Source organism: Thermobia domestica, chromosome 5 (assembly GCF_964235325.1).
Source record: "Thermobia domestica chromosome 5, izTheDome1.hap1.1, whole genome shotgun sequence".
NCBI lineage: Eukaryota > Metazoa > Arthropoda > Insecta > Zygentoma > Lepismatidae > Thermobia > Thermobia domestica.
Window position 1 is genome coordinate 251084993 of NC_137458.1, and position 16427 is coordinate 251101419.

The following is a 16427-nucleotide window of genomic DNA, read 5'->3' on the forward strand; positions in this document are numbered from 1 at the left end:
AAACAAAGAACAAACTCAACAAACATCTTAAGATTAGGAACATCTTATATCATCTTTCTTCAAGCTCTGGAATATGGTTAACCACCTTCGTTCTGATGAAAGCTTCTGGTTTGTCCACTCTAACAAAACAGTCTCTGTAAGATATGAGTTTGCCGTCTGAACTCATTCGTTTTTCATATTGGTCTCGCAACAATCCATTTTCATTCACTTTCGCTATTTGACCATTCCCTTTCGTTATTTGACTAATACAGCACTTATGGCCTATTTAGGCTTCTGCCTGAGGCACCCCTTCCCATCACTGATAATAGTGTGCAAGAAAGATATGAGTTCAGCACACTTAGTTCGTTTAACAAACGGTCAAATGAAATAGGCTGCATACTATCTTGAAAAAGAGTCCAACTTTCTTCTACTTCTTCCCATTTTAGCTGCCTTTTTTAATATATCCAAGACAGTTAACTCAAGCTGTCTACATTTGATTTCCAAAGATCTAAATAGGTTATGCAATGGTCATAAAAAGAAGACACAGTCTCCTTCACGTGTTGTAAGTCACAGCCTTGTCCTCCAGCAAATTCTTTCTTTGAAGGTCTTTTTAACTTTCGTCGGTAGAGATGAGGACAGTTTTCTGTCAATCAAGTTCATATAAAATCAAATATTCAAGTGCTGCATCTGTTTCTGATACTTTATCCCCTTCCTTTTTTTTTTTTCAACATCGTTGAAAAGAAATGCACAATTATGTAAAAACCAAAGCCACAATTCTCTATTTGGATCTTCAATAAACGATTTTAGAACCACATGAGGATTTGCCAGGCAGAAAACAAAATAGTTTCGGAGTGGCTCCGTCGTTTGTAGAACACGTTCTAAAGCAGGTAAAAGCAGGTCTGAGCCGTCATCGTGTGTTCGAATAAGACAACAGTTTCTGGTACTTAGCATCAATGAATGCGCAGAACTCCTTCAGTTCAGCCACTCGAACTGTGTAGATATGGAAAAACTTAAACAACTTCACAATTATTACCTCAGCATCAACAGAAAGTGTATCAGCAGCATTGTTAATGCAGTTATTGACAACATGAGCCATGCATCCTAGGCCAACTAAGGATTTTTTAGTGCTTGCTGACAACTTTCGAAAGAGATTGCTGCGATCCTTCTTTTTGTACCCCCAAAATTTGTATTAGTATTGTCTGCAGACATTCTAACTAATTTCTCAACCAGATCGTTGCGGCTCAAAACTGAAAACACAAACTCATTAAGCTGTTCACTCGTTTCACCAGGCAATGTTCAAGCTCTAATACATTAAATTTAATTTCACTAGGCACATGAAAATATCTCACAACGATTGGTACTAATTTTTCAGCATCATGGTTTGAGCTGTCAACCATCACAGTAAAACAAGACGTTTCACTCAATTCCCGTAACAACTGCCTTTGACAGAGACTAAAACATTTTTCACTATGGCTTCACTTTTCGTTCTTGCAAAGAAGAGTATTTTGTTTCAAATAGTGTTGAAATAAATTTTGATGTACAATCTTAGGATCTAAAGCTATTATTATGCTCTACAATGTAGTACGCAAAAACTGCCTCTTTTGCTAAAATCTCATTTCTGGCCGAATCACTCTTAGTGATAAATTTACTCATCGAAGTGTCATCGCTACTCATAACTTCAGCCAGGTGTTTTTTAATCTTTATGCGAAGTTTGATGTTGGAGACGCCGCAATGATCAATATTAATCTCACTTGAACACTGAGTAGAAAATGCTACATGTGGGTTATTGTCACGTTTTTTTTCTTTTTTTTTTTTTTAAGAAGGGACATTCCTTTTTTAACTACTCATTAAACGAGCACTTACATTTCTTGCCCTTATTATCACCACTCATGTTTACGAAAAAAGAAATAGAATAACAACAAAACGTTGAATCAAAATACACTAAACGAATAAACAAAGCTCGACGAAGCACAGCGCACTGCTCAGACGATAACAAGTATCAAACTGAATTGAACTGAAGTTGACAATCTATAGTATTTTTATAGATACATATAAATTGTGTGTTTTTACCCGGGGTCACTCCAGAGGGGTCCAAAGTTGTAAGTGGACAATCTGGAGGAAATTTTCCCCACACTCTCCCTATTTCCTGTTCAAGTACGTTATGGGTCCCAATACATAGCACTTCTGGAAACCTTGTTTCGTGTTGGTGAGAAGGAACTATAAACCATGACTTTCCAATGAACAGTGTTGATACAATAGTTACATCACTGCGAGTTTATGATTTTCTTTATATTAACCGGTTAATGGTCCCCTGTAACTTACTCCGTTGTCCATGGTAACAAGTGCACCGATCCTGGGGGGGGACCAGGGGGCCCAATTCCCCCAAAGCTCATGTGTCCCCCATGTATTTTTATGAATATATATTATTTATATGTATTTTTATTGTTATATGTATATTTTTTTTATGAATGGGTCCCCTCAAAGTTACAGAGAAATCGGTGCCCTTGCATGGCACCTAATTTTTTGTACATGAACATATCTATCTTTGTTATGTTTATCGAATGGACTAGTTTCTATTCTTGTACTAAAACCGAAATAGTACAAGGTGCATGTCGAAAAACAGGTCCCATATTGAAAAAAAAAAAAAAAAAAAAAACAGTGATAGGAGAAGAAATTTATTGTGATTAATATACAAATACGTACCTTGGCTGTTTTCTTACATAGTCACCATGAACCTCCAGACATTTGTGGTATCGTGGCACAAGCTTCCGTATACACTCTGTGGAAAAATCTACCTTTTGTAAGTGCAGCCAATCTATAACTGATGTCTAGAGCTCTTCACTGTCGTTGTAAAGAATCCATAGAAACCATTGTCTTAGATTTTAAAAAAAGAAATAAATCCCTGTGGACAAGGTCGGAGCCGTAAGGGAGATGATTGAATAGTTCTAATCAAAATCTTTGAATTGCCTTAACAGTACGAGCAGCTGTGTGTGGATGGGATTTGTTCTGGATCAACAGAATTCCAAAGCGTAACATTCCTCTCCGCCAATTTTGGATGGCGCATCGCAGATTATTCAGTTTTAGGCAATACACACATGCTGTAATGGTTCGTTCTGGCTTCAGAAATTACACAAGAATCACATCTTTTTGGTCCTGAAACACGGTTGCCAGAATGTGAATTGATGCTGTTGGTTTGGATTTCTTAGTTTTGGAGAACCAGACTGTATTGGCTACTGCTTCGACTCCTCACTGGCATACCATATCCAGGTTTGATCGCATGTCACTATATGAGGAAAGAGGTCACCTTGTCAATTGATAAAATATTGTTACCAGATAAATAGGGTACAACCACACGGATGATATGTGGAAAGCACATTGACTCCCAAAGAAAATTTTTCAGGATTGCATGGTGCATGTATACAAAATATCTTAGCTCAAGTGACCTCTTAATAATCCTATGATAATTGTTTAAAAATTGTGTACCCGATTGTTAATTTAATCTAGGAAAAAGCGTCATAATGACAGGCGCATAGGTATTGGGCTGTCCTGTAGAATTTATGCTTCTAAAAGAATCAAATTCCGAAATCATTTGTAGAATAACATTCTATTTTCTAAACGGCCATGTAATTACAATAAGAAACAACATAAGATGAATTCATTGCATGTCATTTGAGAAACAACAATCAAATATACTTTATAATGCATGATTACACTTCGGTGGCTGGTATGCAATACCTAATGGCTCTGTCAATCAGATGGATAATAATGTGAAAGTGTAATATCAAAAGATGTTTTGTTTTTTTATGAATAGGTATGTCTTCCGTATGTTTTGAACCAAACGCCCATCCGTTAAGCAACAGACAGACAGCAACACAAAAAAAGAAAATCATCAAATGAGTGCATTTCTAGATCTCAATCGCGGAAATGCTGTTTTCTGTTTTGAAGACATTAGCACGAAAGGGCAAAAGTTATGAAAGGTGATAAACACTGGTTACTTCATATAGGGTTTCGACTATATTTTCAGCTCTATTGTAAAAGTACTTTTAACTCCCACTTTCTACTAACTCCCGTTTTAATTTGTCTCTGAACTTCGAATGTAATGACTGCTCTTTTCATGTTTCGAGCTTTTGCACTTAAGCTTATCAGCAGAGCTTGAATGAAAGAAAATACTCGCATAAGGTAACGGTTAAGTTTGCTATCATAATGACACCAGCATCAAATAAACTACGGTACATCATAAGATACAAAATTAGGTATTCATTTTAGAAAAAAAGGACGTATATGTATCATCAATGAAAATTATTTATATAGTAGTCTTGTTATTAGTTTTAGACCTTCCGTTCGATGGTATGGATAACTATGGAAGGTATTAGGGAGAGCTGTCCGTCCCTTTTGTGTTTCAACAGATGTCAGGGCAGAAGCGGGAAGAGCTAGCGAACAGCAGTTTTCAGAAATCTAATCAGCGTTCCAAGAATCGATTTAATCTTCTCCCTTTAATCTTGGAAAATCCCAAAGGAAAATCATACTATATCAAAAGATGCATCAAAATAATACTCCGATGAGAGGAGTATTAATATCCTAGTGAATTATTATCTCCCTCAAACTCCCCACTTCTTTGAAATGTTTCAACGAAAAATCTTACTTTATTAAAATATACATCAAAGGGACACTCCAAGAGTAATAATACCCTACAGAATCATTAACCCCTCGAATCCCCGTTTATTCAAAATGTTTCAACAGTTCACAGTAGCCTATATGAAAAGATAAATCAGAGGAACACCCCGATGGGACGGTAACAATACGAGTGGAAGTTCTCGACGGTAACAATGATGAAAAACAACTGGAAGTTTTTGAAATGTGGTTCTGGAGAAGAATGGAGAGGATTAGCTATATCTAGCGGGAAACGAATGAGAGGGGTCTTAGAAATGGTGGGGGAGAAAAGAACAATTTTAGATATGTCAAGAAGAGAAAAAGAAATTGGTTAGAAAATTGGCCAAGAAGGAACTGTATCATACGGGAGGTACTAGAGGTTATGGTGGCAGGTAAGAGAGAGAGAGGGGGCGGAGACTACAATTAATGGACGATATCGAAACAGAAAAAACGTACGTGAAGACGAAGTGGTTAACGGAAGACTGTGTAGCGTGGAAGCTCCTTAATTTATAACGAGAATATTTATATATCTATATCTCTATATTATTATTATTAAATATTATGAGTAGCAAGACTTTTTATACGATTTTGAAAGCTTACACTTCTTTTATTCTGAAAGATGACTACACATCACAAAATATTTGTCGAACAAATATATCTTCGTTCCATCAACTATTTCTCTTCATAACAACCATTTCATATTGACAACAAACCTTTTTTTTTCAATATACATATTTCTGTTCAATTATTGCGCCTCTGATCATACACCTAAAACAGGTACAGATTGATAATGTCGTTTACATCGTTATATAAATTGTCGCTCGTACGGGAATTACGTAACAGTAATACTGTGAAGAAAAGAACCCTGAATTAAATGTTTCCAACAATTGACATTTTAAAATTGCATTAATACAACTATTTTTCTTCTCTTTTCCTTATATATATATATTGCAATATTACCCATTCTTTTATAAGTAGTCTTAATCATATATTCATATGTAATAACGCCAAAAAATATCGTCGATAGGACTATTCAGTTGGCTATTCCTTCCCGTATTAAATAATATAATATTATCTTTATCTACATTTAACATATTTATCCGTGTCTCTGGAACGTTATTTATAAATAACGATCATCATCTTATTAGATGTTAACAAGATCAGAAGGCAAGATAATATGCAAAGATTCTAGCAATCACAACACATAAAACAGGTACAGAGTGTATAATAGCGAATTATGATCTGCAATTAATATAAAATTGTAACAAATATTTTAATTAGGATAAAGACAAATAGAATTGGTTTACGTTTACTTTCGCCTTCTTATATGTTACTATAACTTATGAAATTAACAAAACAACAACAAAAGAAAATATTCGTACTATCTACATAAAACAAAATGAAATAGATTTTGATTTAAGATTAATGTCATGAACTTCAACTAAACCTAATTGGCCCTCTTTTGGAGCAAAATCAATTGAGTACGGTCCCCTCAGACGCCGTAACTCCAATCTAAGTTATGTCCAACAAATTCCTTATAGAAAACAAAACTTATTAACTTCAATATATATCCTCGCATTACAAAGATGCTTTTAAAACATGCTTTATAACATGAAGTATGCATAATACTATTAATATTGTGTTTTGCAATCATAATAAAACACATAAATAATATGAAGCACAAATATTAAAGAAACATATAACACTAAGACATATTGTGATATAAATTGAATAATTACGATCATAGACATGAAGTTCAAGATTAAATAACATAAAATAAGATACAATAAACCGATTCACATATCCATAAAGTATGTTCATTTTTCCCCAACACGGATTCAATCCATTTCACATCAACATAATCTATCCCAGGTCACGGTGTCTCATAGCTACAATTAAATCACATTGTATTCCACATTCTTGTGTACGGTCTTGTCTTTCATGGTATGTTACTATATTTTGATCTCTATTCACGGAATTCCTGCCATCTAAGAACGCACTTCTCGAGAAAGTACCACGATTTTGCGCAAAAGGACGATAATTGTTATTTCTGTTATTTTGGTGTTGATTTTACGAAAAAGCAGGTTGACTGCCATTTCTATAATTTCTATTGAAATTTCGTTGGTTACTCCTAAAATTTCTAGAACTGTTTCTACACTTAGGTGTAGCCTCATCACCAATACCACTTTGTTTAATGACCCTATCATTAAATTGGCGATTATTGTGTTGGATATCTACGTTATGGATTGATGCATAATTAACGTGAATGCGAGTCAGATCATTTTGCTTGTCCGGCCATCTATTATTCTGCATCGAAGATTGACTTTCGAAGTTTTGTACGATCATGAGGAGATGGTTGAAATTGAAACATTGTGCTGTCATCAACGATTGCTGCAACCGAAAAGGCAAAAGTATACGGATAGAAGCAATGATACGAGCTTCGGGATGGAACGGATTGATAGATTTCAATTCATTATATGTAGCCACCACAAAATCAGTAATACTTCTATGAATCCTCGGATTATAATGCCTTGATCGGATTAACGCATCCCGGTTGGCTAGAACAAAATCGTTCTCATAATTTGACAACAATGCATTTCTAAAATCACAATACTTACGTAAACTACCTCTGATAGCCTTAAACCAGGTAAGACATGGAGGCAATAACACATGAGGCAAAACTTTTAAAAATTGAGATTCTTCAACTCCCATTAAAGTACATTCATCCTCGAATTTTTCCAGAAATGCGCTCGCTGATATGTCTTCGGATAACTCACTGAATTTTGAAAGTGATCTAATCTCACTAAAACGTAGACATTTACCCTTTTTCTTGGGTTTTGAGGTACGAACGCCTATAAACACTGTCTTCTGATGATGAGGTACACCATTGTGTATTCCTTCCTTATCTGAACTGTATTCACTGTAGCCAGATGATTCTAAATCATCCTTTACATTCTCGGGTATATTTGAAGACTGTTGTACACTGGGTGATGGAATTTGAATGTTCTCTGATTCGGTAAATTTAGAATGACACACTTCTTGTAAAAGATTGACCTCCTTCTGTAAGGTTTTAATCTTATTCGAATGTTCCGTTACAACGTTTTCAAGTATCTCTACTGTATTTTGTATTCCGGTAACTTCATGGGATAGTCGTCCTACATTTTGGTCAGTTACTTCGAATTTTGCATTAAACTGTTCGTTCATTAAGTCTAACTTAGAGTCAATCCGCTAAGTCAGTTGTTGCGTGATTTCTTGAGACATCAGCGGTATTTGTTGACTTGTGTTAAGTTTTATTTCTTCGACTGTCGTTGTAAGTTGTTGATTTGTGTTAAGTTTCATTTCTTCGACTTGTTGACTTGTGTTAAGTTTTATTTCTTCGACTGTCGTGGTAAGTTGTTGCTTCAATTGCATAAACATATTCAAGATTTGGTTAGTATTTACCATTTGTGACACGGCTTCTTCTGTATTATCAGTCGTTGACCTACCATCATTATGTACATTGGCCATATTAGTCTTGCGCACAATTTTTCTTCCACTACCCAAATAAGTATAATTTATGTTCATAAGTCCCTTGATATTAAAATTGAACCCTGTCTTTACTATTCTTCAAGACTTTTACAGAGTCCCATTATATGATGATAATATAATACAAATCTATATTATTAAAAAATATTTGCAGCAAAGACTATTACAGTGCCGGAAATTGGTATAAAGGCAGAAGGACATTTGATAATAGGAGAAGGCAAGAATGCCTAAGATGGATAAAGATGATATATTTACAAAGTAGCATTGTAGACTGTACAAAACCAAAAGCATATCGTTTGCTAATACGTCACTGGCACGCATAGTTTACACAAAAAGCGAAATGATACGATTGTCGGGTGGAAATTGGTATAAAGGCACCCACGGTTACTTGTTGTTTGGCGCCCTCTACACGTTCAGCATTACTTCTGTTGCCACTTTCAGAATCAGCTGACACAGTGCGATAAGGGAAGTGCGGGTGCGAACGTCTGTGAGCTTGTGTGGGCCATGCCCCGTGGAAAATTGTTGTCGAGTGGGGAACAAGCACGTGTCTGTGTGTACAAGGACATGGGCCTGTCAAATCGGCAAATTGCAAAACAGCTAAATCGTTCTAGTTATGTAATTAATAATTACGTTCGATTGGATGCACAATACGGAAAGAACGGGAAGTATGGTAGAACAAGAAAATTTTCGGAGGCTGCGAAACGATTAATTGTGCGCAAGGCAAAGGCTGGAAGTATATCATCTTCCCAAATTGTTCCTGCTTGAAACTTACCTGTCACATCCAGAAGAGTGCGTCAAATTTTGAAACAATATCCACATCTTATATTCAAGAAACTGAAGTGTAAACCACACCTTAGTGCGACGCACAAGCAGGCGCGACTCAAGTTTGCGGACACACATATATCGTGGACATCCGAATGGAATCACGTTGTGTTTAGTGATGAGAAGAAGTTCAATGTAGATAGTCCGGATGGTTTTCAATACGATTGGCATGACCTTAGGAAAAAGGAGCAAGTGCAAATGAGCAGAAATTTTGGTGGAGGAAGTGTTATGAATTGGGCAGCGTTTTGTGTTAAAGGTACATCCGCCATTGCATGGCTCAACATCAAAATGAATTCATCTACGTACATAGAGATGTTAGAAATCGAATTGCTGCTGATGTATGAGGAATTGGACGATCAGAACCTGATTTTCCAGCAGGACAACGCTGTTATCCACAGGGCAGCAGCAATCTGACTGTGGTTTGGAGGTAAGGGCATCAAAGTTATGGAGTGGCCAGCGAGAAGCCCGGATCTTAACCCGATAGAAAACCTCAAGGAAATCCTTGCACGCAATGTTTATCGCAATGGTCGGCAATTTGGGACGGTTGCTGAGTTGAAAAACGCGATACGAGAAGAGTGGTCAGCGATTCCATTGCAACAACAAACATATCTCATAAACACAATGCCGAAGCGTATATTCCAACTCATTCAGAAGAAAGGAGGGTCAATCAAGTACTGAACATCTATTTTCCTTTCTGTACCGTACACTGTATTTTTATTTTTTGCCAAAGACAATGGGTGCCTTTATAATAATTTCCACCTGAAAATGGTTTAATTTCTATTTCTGAGTAAACTACGCGTGTCGGTGACGTATTAGCAAACGACATGCCTTTGATTTTGTACAGTTTACAATGTTACTTTGTAAAAATATCATCTTTAGCCATCCTCGACATTCTTGCCTTCTCCTATTATCAAATGTCCCTCTGCCTTTATACCAATTTCCAGCACTGTATATGGCTATTAACAGCTTACACTTCTTTTATTCTGAAAGATGACTACACATCACAAAATATTTGTCGAACAAATATATCTTCGTTCCGTCAACTATTTGTCTTCATAACAACCATTTCCATACAACTCCTTTCTTCGTTATTAAAAATAAAGGATTGGCAATTTCTGCAAATTTGGGTATAGAACGTCTAAACCAATTAAAAAAGCCAAGAACTTGTCGCGTTTCTTTTAAATTAGTAGGAGCTGGTAAATCGCTAATGGCTTGTACTTTAGAATCGGTATAACACATTCCTCTGGCATCGATATTGTATCCGAGGAATTCAATGGAATCTTTGAAAAATCTGGATTTTTCAATATTTACAGTCAAACCAGAATTCTCCAATCGTTCAAGAACGATATCGAAATTTCGCAAATAATCTTCCGGTGTTTTACCCATGATCAAAATATCATCTGCATAATAAATTACATTGTTACGCAAATCCTGTTTCAACACATAATTTAAACAAGAGGCTAGAGCATCACTACCATTTATCAATCCAAAAACCACACGATTATATTCATATAATTGTCCTTCAAATAAAAAGGCGGTGAAAGGTTTCGAATTCTCATCTAATTCTATTTGATTATAAGCTGAGACCAAATCTAAATTTCCAAATATTATATTGCCTAGTAATGAACCAAGGATTTCATCTATCGGGGGATACCGCACTTGTTGTAATTTAATGTGAGTGTTTAGCTTTCTGAGATCCATAACTATTCTTAGTTTACCGTCCTTCTTGGGTACTACATGAAGAGGATTTAGATGTACACTTTGGGAAGGACGTATTATCCCTTGAATCAACATATCTGCTATTTGTTTGCGAACGTTTTCTCTGAAGCGATAGGGTATAATATATGGTTTAGTTACAATAGGATCATTACAATCCACTTCGATGGTATATACAAAATCTTTACAGCATCCGGGTTTAGAAGAAAAAGCCCTTCTATGTTTATAAATAATGTCTTTAAATATAGATACTAATTTCTTATCAACTGAATTTAAAGAATTTAATATATTATCTACACTTTTGTAAAAAGAGAGATCCTCATCCTTTTCTATCACAGAACATTCTTTTGCTAATTTTGTAACGTTAATTTCCTCTAAAGTATTAACATTAATATCTAAATTATCATCCACAAATGGCTGACATTGACATGTAACATCATCTTTAGCAGGAATCAATTTTTGAATGACTACATCGTCGGGAGTATGTACCGTAAACGTTTTGTCTTCAAAATTCAAAATAGTTCTTAATTGTGTCAGGAAATCGAGCCCAATTAGCACTTTTCCATTTAATTCATTTACAACGAGTATGGAAATAACGATTTTTAAATCTTGTATCTCAATTTCGATTTGTGTCTTGCCCATTATTTTTTCTTATGTTTCCCCGTATAATCAACTAGTACCAGATTATTTACCTTTTGTAACCTAGGATTAGAATATTCTTTCACCATTTCGCACCAAAATGAATAAGATAACAGGGATACTGTAGCTCCAGTATCAATTAAAGCTTGGAGAGAAATACCATTAACTTTAAGCTTATTCTAGCAGTAGAAAATGTTTTCAGAAAAACAAAATCTTCTTTTGGAGTATCTATTTAATCTAATTCATCATTATATTTCCAGAAACAATTAAAAATGGGAATTGATAATTAGTATTAACATTTGCATCGAATGTTTTAAGGTTAGTTTCATATTCAGAGTAAGATTTTGGTATATTTAGCGCTGACGTGGTTTTGAGCACCTCCACGCCAGCCATAGCTAGTTTAAATTACGGTTACCAATATTTTCCATTAAGTCGCATTGTATCCCACACTCTTGTGTACTGTCTTGTCTTTCATGGGATGTTACCATATTTTGATTTCTATTCACGGAATTCCTGCCATCTATGAACGCACTTCTCGAGAACGTACCACGATTTTGCGCAAGAGGACGATAATTATTATTTCTCTTATATGGATGTTGATTTTGCGTAAAAGTAAAAGCACGTTGATTGCCATTTCTATAATTTCTATTGAATTTTCGTTGGTTACTCCTAAAGTTTCTAGGACTGTTTCTACAATTAGGTGTTGCCTGATCACCAATACCACATTGATTAATAACCCTATCATTAAATTGGCGATTATTGTGTTGGATATTTACGCTATGGATTGTTGCATAATTAACATGAGTGCGAGTCGGATTGTTTTGCTTGTCCGGCCATCTATTATTATTCTGCATCGAAGATTGACTTTCGAAGTTTTGTACGATCATAAGGAGATGGTTGAAATTAACACATTGTGCTGTCATCAACGATTGCTGCAAGCGGAAAGGCAAAGGTATGCGGATAGAAGCAATGATACGAGCTTCGGGATGGAACGGATTGATAGATTTTAATTCGTTATATGTAGCCACCACAAAATCAGTAATACTTTTATGAATCCTCGGATTATAATGCCTTGATCGGATTAACGCATCCCGGTTGGCTAGAACAAAATCGTTCTCATAATTTGACAACAATGCATTTCTAAAATCACAATACTTACGTAAACTACCTCTGATACTCTTAAACCAAGTAAGACATGGAGGCAATAACACATGAGGCAAATTTTTAAAAATTGAGATTCCTCGACTCCCATTAAATTACATTCGTCCTCGATTTTTTTCAGAAATGCGCTCGCTGATATGTCTTCGGATAGCCCACTAAATTTTGAAAGAGATCTAATCTCACTAAAACGTAGAGATTTACCCCTTTTCTTGTGTTTCGGGGTACGAACGCCTGTAAACACTACCTTCCGATGATGAGGTACACCATTGTGTATTCCTTCCTTATCTGAACTGTATTCACTGTAGCCAGATGATTCTAAATCATCGTTTACATTTTCGGTTATATTTGAAGACTGTTGTACACTGGGTGAAGGAATTTCTTGAGTGTTCTCGGATTCGGTAAATTTAGAACGACGACACACTTCTTGTAAAAGATTAACCTCCTTCTGTAAGGTTTTAATCTTATTCGAATGTTCCGTTACAACGTTTTCAAGTACCTCTACTGTGTTTTGTATTCCGGTAACTTCATGTGATATTCGTCCTACATTTTGGTCAGTTACTTCGAATTTTGCATTAAACTGTTCGTTCATTAAGTCTAACTTAGAATCAATTCGCTGCGTCAGTTGTTGCGTGATTTCTTGAGACATCAGCTGTATTTGTTGACTTGTGTTATGATATTTTAAATGGATATGGAAAGTATGATGACTATTTAAACAGTTTGTTTTAATAACTTACCAAAGATATTTAGTCATAATCATCATCCTACGGCAAATCAGTGTTGCCAACAGGAATTTATTTTTCCAACCAAATTTTGGGTGAAAAACAACTAAAAACAGCATCAAAAGAACAAGAAAATTTCGTAAAACATTTTTATCTTACCTAAATACAAAATACCTTAACTTTAAATACACAAACTTGCAAAGCAACTCTTACACAGTGATTCAATCTTCCACCTTACAACTGGTGCAAATTTCGGGGTAATGAGAGAGACATGTACCCTCGAAAATTGAATCTGAGGAGACTGTCCCACTAATAATCTGATTTAAAATGTATCTTTTGGAGAGAAATGTGATGATTTATGTCTGATTGCCAAAGAAAGTGATGAAATTGATGTCTCCCTAGAATAAGCTTCAAATCTACCCGCCTCTCAATGTTGAAGACAACTCTGCTTTCCTGATCCTCCACAGCATTGTTCTTCAACTTCATAAATATGTTGAATGTCGCTTAAAAAAGAAAAAGATTATGGGAACGGTCTTAACCGTCCCCCCCCCCACATGTTGAAGACAAATTTGCGGCACTGCAGCCCACTCCACCCAAATGAGCAGAGACGGATTCCTACGAAATTACTCAGCCATGCAAAGTGTAAAAGCCCAATGCAAAAGGGGAAATCCTGATGAAGGGAAAACCCCGATTTCTATTAATTTATTCAAACAGGAGAAAAAATAATACTAGCTTTTTTAAAAGGTGAACACGGAAATTCATTCTCAATCAATAAATATTTTTCTCTTTTCTCGAAATAAGAAAGGCAGGAGGTTCATCTTTTGTTTACCTGCAGTAGAGATATAGATTTTAAAAAAAGAATGCAGATCTGCAAGAAACAGTATATCTAGCAACGCTGAAGATGACTAAAATCGGAGATACAATCTCTTTTTTGTGTTCCTCCCCCTTAGCCAACACCCTTCAGTAACAAGATCTAGGTATCATACTTCTAAGATAAGCCAATTCCAAAACGGAAAAACTAGGCAGACGAGAATTTTAATTTGTTAAAATGTCTGTTACTAATACAAAATAATTCTCTCAAGGGAAATATAGACAGAAGTAATTACATAATTTGTTAACATAAAAAGAACTAGAACTCAACTAGATGGGATTTTTTTTAACAACTTAGCAACTAGACAACTATTTTTACAACTAAATTACCTTCTAAAAGAACCAGATTTAGTTGGAAAACAACTAACTTGGCATCACTGCAGCTAATTACAATTTGGCAACAAAGTATACGTCTATTACTGTAGATACTATCATTACACTATGATGAGTTTAAAAGAAAAAGCGTGAAGAGAGCTCTTTATAACTAGCTTTTCGCCTTAAAGAAGAAGCAAGAATTTTAATAGATCCGCTGAGAACAATTTCAGTAATTCGTATTAGGAAATACAATCTTCAGAGTCTAACAAACTGGTAAAAACTAATTAACACAAATGATCAATAATATAAATCTTGCTTGATCGTTCTCTAGATAGTGGTGACGGTTTGGATTAAATCTGAACCTGACATCTGTCAGACAATAGTAAAGTGCGAAGACAGATCATAATTGACACGCTGAAATATCTTGCATAACGCAGTTAATTGCTTTCAAGAACGTCGACGCTATGCAAACACGTGTTGATTGGGGTGTTTTTTACTACTGGTTTAAATTAAATTTGTTCATCATCAATAAAATTAAAAATAATAAAAGAGTTTTAAAATGAAAAAATATATATTTACTTTTATAAACAAGATAATACAGAAAATTCTTTTTAACATACAAAACTCGTGAGATAAAAAATATCTATTCAGTTCTAAATAGAAAAATTAAATCTTTCAGTTTTACATCCAACAGTTGTACCCTGTATTCTAAAGGAGACGGATTATTAATAAAAATGAATGATTATGAAAGGATCCAGAGAAAATAGACATTTCCTGGGATCGAACCATGGATTCTTCGCACCAGATATGAGCGCTCTATTACTAAATCACGCTTTCTTCTCTTCTCTTTTCCCACTTATGTAAAGCGAATGTTTCTGATTAGTCTTCTGCATAAAGCCGTATCCTCGAATTCATCCCATTTTAGAAGTTTCCTCCTGAAGTCATTCTTAACCATATTCATTCATTTCACTCTTGGTAACCCTCTCTCTATTTCTCTTCCCATCCACTTCCATTGTAGATCTAGCAGAAATAGGAATACAAAGCAGCAACTGGATCCAGTTGGCTAAGGATAGAAGTCAGTGAGAGCTTATGTGAACTCGGCATTGAATCTCCGGGTTCCATAGGCCATAGAATTAGTTAGTTTTACTAATTTTAAGCCTCTATCTTCCAAAGACTTTCCCCAACTCTCTGTTTTCCTTTCAACTTCTTCGCTATTTGTATTGCGCAGTACAATATCGAGGGTAAACATCATACACCAGGGGGCTTCATCCTTCATTTTTTGAGTTTAACATAGGTGACCACATTGAAGAGGGACGGTACATGCGTAAAGCTGAGTCCTGATATATTCCAACTCTAAGAGAGATTTTGCGTGTTAGTTCCACATTAGTTCTTACTTGCGTTGTAGCCCTGGTATACATATCTTGCATTATCCTTATGTATTTCTCTGGCATTCTTTTCTTCCTCAGACATAACTATACTTCCTGAAGCGGTACTCTGTCGTACGCCTTTTCCAAATTAATAAAGACCGCATGTAATCCTTTCTGTTGTACCTGACACTTTTTCTTAGTTTATCTTACTATAATTTTGTCCGTTGTACTCTTTCCTAGCATAAAATCAAGTGTTGCTCCCCTACTGATTCCCTGTGCTCCTCATAAATGGTATTGCTACAAGGAACGTCTATACATAAATATTCATGTTAAGGATTTAACTTAATAGAAACAGACGTGAAAATCATGAATGATTCTTTGAAATGAAATAAAATTTCAATCGCCTGTTTAACTTTCCACGTTGTTGTGGTATGTTTTCTCTTTAAGGTCAAGGAGACAGATGAGTCAAAATAATTGGAGTAGTCTTGCAATGAAGCTATCTGGGGAGCAATCCAAATATCGGGAACGTGTTGTTTTCAATAGTGTAGTAAGGAACGGTCTTTATTGTAAGGATTGATGTTACACAATGGTCGTCATACTTGTTAAATGCAACGGAATGAAGCCACTTATGTGGATCGGAGCCAATGTTAATAGTAAGTCCTGT